Source organism: Solanum verrucosum, unplaced genomic scaffold (assembly GCF_900185275.1).
Source record: "Solanum verrucosum unplaced genomic scaffold, falcon-dt-bn FXZP01000061.1, whole genome shotgun sequence".
NCBI classification, from domain to species: domain Eukaryota; kingdom Viridiplantae; phylum Streptophyta; class Magnoliopsida; order Solanales; family Solanaceae; genus Solanum; species Solanum verrucosum.
In genome coordinates this window covers 383,272-391,317 of record NW_026020483.1, presented here as the reverse complement: position 1 = coordinate 391,317, position 8,046 = coordinate 383,272, and the positions used below count along the sequence as shown (strand labels likewise).

At 35.7% G+C, this 8,046-nt stretch overlaps 1 pseudogene; it reads left to right on the top strand.

Annotated features, from left to right (window-relative positions):
- The first annotated feature begins 709 nt into the window (after positions 1 to 709).
- On the top strand, positions 710 to 1,146 carry LOC125809523 (uncharacterized; annotated as a pseudogene).
- The last annotated feature ends 6,900 nt before the right edge of the window (positions 1,147 to 8,046 follow it).

Sequence of the window (8,046 nt, the reverse complement as noted above, 5' to 3'; positions counted from 1 at the left end):
CTGAAATTTTGAGTTTCTGAAGTTCATTCTACAGGCACAAATTATGACCCATAATTGGGTTTACGACCCGTAATTAAATCTGTGAAAATCAGGCCCAAACAAGATTCAAAATTTCATTCTACGGGCCCAAATTACGGCATGTTGATGCTTCTACGACCCGTAATTGAGTTCGTAAAAATTAGACCCAAAAGATGACTTTCATAACTTTTTCCAAGAGTGAATAGTACGGGTCCTACTTTGATTTACACTATGTATATAACATTTATTTTAACATCAATTATTACTTCCTCCGTCTTATATTTGTTGATCATTTTCCTTTCAACACACATATTAATATTATATAAATAAGAACATAATTTTACTAATATACACCTTTAAAAAACTTTTTGAGAGTTTTATAAACAAATATGAACACTTTAAAAAAAAATTCAATTAATATTTTCTTGATGTAATAAAGTAAATAACTAATATATGAAATAACTGTTTTTAATAAGATAATCAATTAATATGAATGGAAAACACACTATTTTTTATAATTTTATTCCATTTGTACCTAACTTTATTAATTGATGATGTGTGACACAATACAAGTTTTCATAACGTTCAATTTCCAACTATTTCACCTAGTGCAACTATTTTACCGTTATGTACAACGATTCATAGCATCACTTTCCCTTCCACTCCTTTTTCTATGGAGGCATCAAGAACAATGGGGGATTTCAATCCAAGAATCCAACTGACTATTCTCCTCCTTCCCTATCTCTCAATCTACCTACTAACTCCAACGCAACTGTATACGAAATCCTCACTAAATTCAACCTTCCTCAAGGGCTTTTACTGCTGATGGAACCTTTGAAGTTTTACTGCTGAAGCCTTGTTATGTGGAGTTTGAATATTTGGCTTATTACGCTGTGAAACTTACTGGGAAGTTGAGTCTTGGGTCGATTACTGATTTAGAAGGAATTGAAGTTAAGAGATTCTTGTTGTGGTTGAATGTGAATGAGATCCGTGTGGATTTTCCATCGTCTGGGAGTATTTACTTTCAAGTTGGGTTGATATAAGCTTCATTCTTGCCGGGACAAAGGTTTGGCCTTGTGTGGAGGAACATCTCTGAGACAGGTGATTTTCAAGTTACATTCTGTTTGATTCATTGTTCTTCTCTAAAATTGTATTAAGATATTCTTTATCAAATTGTATGGTTCTTCTCTTTAATTAGGGTTAATATTGAGTGAGGAATTAATAATTGTGTAAGGGAATTGAAAAATTGTTGTGTCGCATACCAACACTTGCAATAGTCTGGCAAGATTGTGTATATGGTTCTATATTGTGGACTAATCACTGGCACCTAAAATGCACAAAGAAACAGAAATTAAGATCTGTAAAGGGCAAGGAAAAATTGGACTTAAGGGGTTTGGAAGCAGAAATTTGTGTATATCGTTCTATATTGTAGACTAAACACAAAGAAGCAGAAAATTCCTAGAAGCAGAAATTTGACAACTTCTCTTTACAACCTCTCTACCCCACAAAGGTAGGAAACCCTGATTATAATAATAACATTTACATATGTTAGTTTCATTGTCAAACCATGTCTCTGATTAATTTTCAAGGTTTTGTGGTAATTAGTGTTGTAGTGTCTTGGTAATTTTCATTCATTAATTTGTTCCCCACGAATGCTCTTGTATTTCCAGTTATTGCAAGTCTCTATTCTATTGGAGAAAGGATGTCCCCTATGCAACTATATATTGTGCTTATGTTTGTGGAGTTGGTTCTATATTGTTTCGATAGCAAGATCATGAGAAATTGTTTTCTCCAGATTCTAATTCCAATTAGATAGGACCCGACTCAACTCCGGCTTACTTAGGACATGAACCTAGATAGAAAGGTGTGAAGGTCAATGATGAGAGTAGACAGTTGGTAGGTAACCAAGTGTTGCCACACTTTATGAGGGAGAGACAGGGGCTAGCATCATCCCTTCCCCTTCTATTTGTAGTAGTAGTTAGTAATCGCATAGTTTCTTTATAAATTTGTGATACAATTTGTATTTGTTTTGTATCTTGCTATTTTGCTAGCACATTTTCCCTGCTTCAATAACTTCTCTTTACAACCTCTCTATCCCACAAAGGAAGGGGTAAGTTTTGTGTACATCCTACTTACCCCAAACCTCACTTGTGAGACTATATTCTGCATGTTGTTGTTTCTATATATGGGCAAATTAAACATATCAAATTGAAACTTGTTTCACTTTCTTTTTTGCAAAGTTGTTGAGAAATAACTTTTTAGTTAAGGAAACCCTGATTATAATAATAACATTTACATATGTTAGTTTCATTGTCAAACCATGTCGCTGATTAATTTTCAAGGTTTGGTGGTAATTAGTGTTGTAGTGTCTAGTTAATTAGTGTTGCAGTGTCTAGGTAATTTCATTCATTGATTTGTTCCCCACGAATGCTCTTGTATTTCCAGTTATTGCAGGTCTCTATTCTATTGGAGAAAGGATGTCCCCTATGCAACTATATATTGTGCTTATGTTTGTAGAGTTGGTTCTATATTGTTTCCATTGCAAGATCAGGAGAAATTGTTTTCTCCAGATTCTAATTTTTATTCTTGGACTCTTGGTTTACTCATTTCTTCTTGTCTCTCTGACTGTCTTTGACAGAGCTCCAATTCTACTGCCCTAACTTCTTTGCTACAAAAGAATAGTGTTATCAAAGGCGCGCTTTAAGCGCGCTTAAGCCCTAAAGCGAGGCTCAAAACGTGTTGAGCGCTTCGCCTCGCTTTATGTGCGCTTCAGTGCCGTCATCAAAGTTCTAAGACAAACTTTTCCTTGTCAATGAGCCTCTTATGAAGAAGTGACACTAACAATTGATATTTCACTGTATCATTAAAAAAATTCAATTTCTTTGGTCATATATTTGTCATTCATGTTTATAGTTATTAGTTTTGGACTAAACATACACATTTTATTTTTTTCTCCCTTTGCGCCTTTTTTCATTAAAGCTCACGCTTTATTTGCACTTTGCGCTTAAAGCCCCCACGGACCTTAGAGCTTTTTTGCGCTTTTCGCTTTTAATAACACTGCAAAAGATAAATAAGGAATAGGAGAATTTGTTATATGGATGCTTCCTCCTTTTCTAGGTTTTACTCATCCTTTCTGTTTTACTTTCTTAATTCACAACTTGCCTCAACAGAATGCCAATTTTCTGAGAAATTTATTCAGAAAAAAGGACAAGTAGCGACACAGGCTGTTTCCCTAAGCTAATGTTAACTTAAGATAAAAATGATGCCTCAACAGAACGCCAATTACTCTCTATCTGGTTGGATGAAGCCATTACTCAACAACATATTATCAAGGTTGGCAAACTTCATTCAAGCTAATTTCGTCTCAAATGATGTTTTGGGATACCATTGCTTGAAATTTTGGGTTATTGTGGACAGTTAACTAGTTAGCTCTTCTTTTGATAGTAGATATGAAAATCTCAAAACAGGTCATCATACAGTCCTTGAATGTCAGTCGTTGGTGCCTTTATTCACCCATAAAAGAAGCTGGCTGTTATACTGGTGAAGTTATTGTCTTAACTCTTAAGCATATTATTTTCTAATGACCTATCTGAAGAAATAACGGGAAAATGCATAGGATTTAATTATTTTTCTTGAAAAGTTAAATGCGGAGGACTAAAATTGAATATCAGTTGTAGAGTTGGTCATTTTTCTTTTTTGATAGACGTATACTAAGACAATTGTATAGTCCCCCAAAAATAATAAACAATTAAAAATAAAAGGAACCCTTCCTACTACGTCTCTTCTTGCTGTTGTCTTAAGCTTCAAAAATATCTTTTGCTTCTTTTAAACATTCTTGTTTACACCAAAATAATGAGCGACTAAGCATTTCATCTTAAACTTCTAGATGTTGCAGTGCTTGAGTGACTAAGCATTTCATCTTAAACTTCTTGATGTTGCAGTGCTTGTCCCCAAAACTCCTTTGATTTCTCTTTTTCCAAACAGTGCACCATATACATGTTGGGAAATCCTCTGTCTCTCTTTCTGGTTGGTCAAATTTTCATCCGTTACGACTCGAGACTACATCCAAGTCGTAACATGGTCCTTAGAGCCACAAGTGACCCAAACTAGCCCATGGCCTAGTATGACACTATGATTTATGTAAGCAACAACTTTACAGGATGTGAAAGTCAAAATGAATTAACTAACTGGTCTGAAATATGAAATTTAAATACTCATCTATCTGAAAGTCTTTACTAAGATGAGTTTCTAGGACAAGCCCCCAACTAACTCTAATTGTCTGAAAAATTAAAAGATTTAATAATTGAAAGTAATATAAAGGTTGTCCTCGAAAGATGAGGACTCACCAAACATGCTGCTTAGTTGATCGGAAGTCGTACTAACTGCAGGCTGAATGCTAAACATCCGAACCTATATTTTAAAACAATATAGCGCAAAGAGTATGCGGTCAATACTTTGAATTTATGGAGTAGGTGAAATGACCAAGTAGTAAAATATTTTATTGATAAATGCTGAAAACTAGGATAACTGATTACAAGTTCATGTAACAATTAAGACTGGAATGTGGGAGATACTAATAACCGACAGAGTTCAATGTTATAATCCCCATAGAAGAGGGCCCAATATACCTTTCCAAGGTATAGAGGGTGATCTGAGCTAATGTGGTACCACTAAGCTGATGTCCATAAAGGACTAAAGAGTCAGTAGTTTTGGGACTTAGGGATTGCTACTAACGGTCTCAGTCCTAACTGACGGATGAGCTTTCATCCCTAAATCAACTCGGTGCTAAGTAACTGTCACGCCCCGAGCCTACACCCTGGATATGGCCGACACTCGAAAACTCTTTTTGGTCCCAAAGCAAACCCTTGGCCTAGCTGACTACTGAGCGGAAGACTAAGCACATACATCAAGAAGCTTTAAATGATGAGCTTTTAAAACAATAAACTAAATCTCAAAAGCTATCTGAACATACCGAGTATAAATGATAAAATATGTCTAAACATATGAGAAGAAAATTGAAATGACTCTCTAACTCTGTCTATGAAGCCTCTACTGTCTAAAGATAGGTGTCGGGACAAGACCCACGACTACATTAAAATACTACTAAAGCAATAAAGCTGGAGTCCTCCGAAAGCAAAGAAGCCTCACCAAAAGCTGACGAAATGCGTGATCTAAACGAAGTGCCTGTTGATGATTCTGGACACCTGTATCTGCATCATTTTATGATGCAACGTCGAATGACGTCAATGATGCAACGTCAAATGACGTCAGTATATGGAATGTACAGTATGTAACATAAAGCTGAATGAAACAGATAACTGACTGAAAAAGACTATAAGTATCTCAACTGCAGTAAAGCATAAGTATGAAATGAAATCATTAAAAAGTTTACAAATAGATATGCAATGATAACAAATGTTAAAAATATACTTTACTTTCTTGGGGAGTTTCTCTAACAGACAACATCGCTATGAGTCTCGTGATGATTCAATGTCTTGTGCACGTTGCTAGAACCGCCTATACCTTGTCGGAGCATAGGACACAACTTAACTTATGGATCCACTAAAACCAATCTTGAGGCTGATGAGGAGTCAGCCAAATTTCGTTACGATCCTATCTACGATGGCGTTGTTGTTTATGGGGTTTGAGTTATCTTAACTCTTATCAAAATCGGTGAACAATACTAACTTCCAAATCATATGCATTAATGCTCATATTATAATACTCGCTAGGTTGAGTTAATACTCAAAAGGCCCTCTTTAGGGGAAAACTGATCTTCTCTTCCTGACTGAAAATGCTTTTGAAATCTATCTATGCTCTTCTTAAAATAACAATACTTTTCTCAATGCAAAATAATGCATTTGGGACCCATAGGGTTCCCTTAAAACTCTTCTTTAGTGATGTTGAAAAATATACTTGGACTCACTTTAAATTCTGAAATTAATGCATGGAAAATAATTGCACAAAAGCTTTCAGCAAGATCTCAATAACTAGGGTTCATGTGATAATATAAGCATGAAAAACAACTCAAGAATGAAAATGCATAAAGTATCATAAATGCATAGGGTTCCCTTAAAACTCTTCTTAAGTGATGTTGAAAAATATACTTGGGCTCACTTTAAATTCTGAAATCAATGCATGGAAAATACTTGCACAAAAGCTTTCAGCAAGATCTCAATAACTAGGGTTCATGTGATAATATAAGCATGAAAAACAACTCAAGAATGAAAATGCATAAAGTATCATAATATGAATAGTTAAGAATCAGAATTTAGAATACAGAACACAAACCAAACTCAAAATTCATGGAACTTTGGGTAGAACCCTAGATTTATCTCTTTACTGGCTGAATTTAGATGTAAGGCGTGAAGACGAACTTAGTCCAACACTATGAATAACCTTACATGCTTGGAAAAACAAAGTTCTTGAAGAAACTTGAAGAAGATGATTGAAACTCTAGCTTTCTCCTCTTGGATCCTTGCTCTAAGTCTTGGGAATGATTATGAGAGTGTTATGGTCAAACTGAACTGAAAGAGCCTTATTGAGGTGTAAAATCATCGGGGTTTAAGCTTAGAAGGGGTGGAAAAAGACTGAATTAACCCCACTAAAGCTGGCAGAACCGTCCACGAGAGGGCATCGACGGTCTGTACAAACTTTTACGAACCATACTGTCCACTCGTGGATCCTTGGGCTTTAAGTTCAAGTCTCTAATGGTCATCTATGAAGAACTTCCACGAACCATAATACCATTTACAATCCTTATAACCCCTTTCGTAGAATGACAGCTTGGAAACTCACCTGAGTCAGAACCTGAATTATGAGTGGCGTGTACGACCCATGTTCCATTACACGACCCATACTGAAATTATCAACTCTGGAGGGCAGACCACGATCACCATTCCACGAGCTGTAAACCCATCCCTGAGTCGTCCTGTTGGCTCGTGGAATCTCATCTTTGACTCAACATTTTCCAGAAATCCAGGACAGTAATTATGACTAGTTCCTATGGCCCATACAACCTTCTACTGTTTGTACATGGGCTCGTGGAACCAGTACACCAACAAATTTCTGCAGCTTTTCAACTTCCCATTGACGTTTACAGTTCCGAGGTGTTACAGTAAAACTCCCAACTGAATATAGACAATGCAAATAAACTAATAAAACTGATAATCTGAATAGCTCATGAATACTAATAAACTAATAATAACTAATAGACACTTTATCTGAAAGCACCTCTAAATCATGAAAACTGATAATCTATAACATGTAATCTAAAACAACAAAGTTTTGAGTCGTGAAAAATATTTATGTTTTGAGGGTTCATGAAATAATATTTAGAAGTACTGATATTATAGATGGAATCACATAATCAAACTATCCAAGAAGAAGAATGGAAAATATAGTGAAAATTTTGCTTTCATAAGAACCCTAACTTCTATAGAATTCATTATCTGAAAAACTTGGTTATCTTTGGTATTCAATCAGTGAAAGATACCCATTGACGAAATTCCACACACTTGGAATGGAGACCCTAGCTTGATTTCTTGAACTAAAGCTTGATGATGTACCGATTCTAATCTTTGGGTGTTGGGCGTGAATGAGGAGGTTTAGGTCAACTAAGTTTTGCTTAATCCCTCTTAGAATAGGCTAAAACGACATAGTATAAGAATTAAATGAGTGGGAAAAGATCAAAACAACTCTCATAGTAATCGAGCCTAAATACTGGTTTCTGAAGTTTGATCTATGAGACCCATTTACGATTTGTAATTCCATTTATCTGCTTCCGCTTCCCAAGTCGCTCCTTCAACCAATTGATTCCTCCGAAGGACTTTTACTGAAGCGACTTACTTTTTTCTCAACTTACGAACCTAATGGTCAAGAATCTCAACTGGGCACTCTTTGTAAGAGAGACTATCCTTCACACCAACACTCTCTAAAGGCACATCTGTAATGGGATCACCAATGTGTTTCATCAATATGGACACATGGAACACCAGATGCACTGATGCCAACTCTGTAGGTAAATCC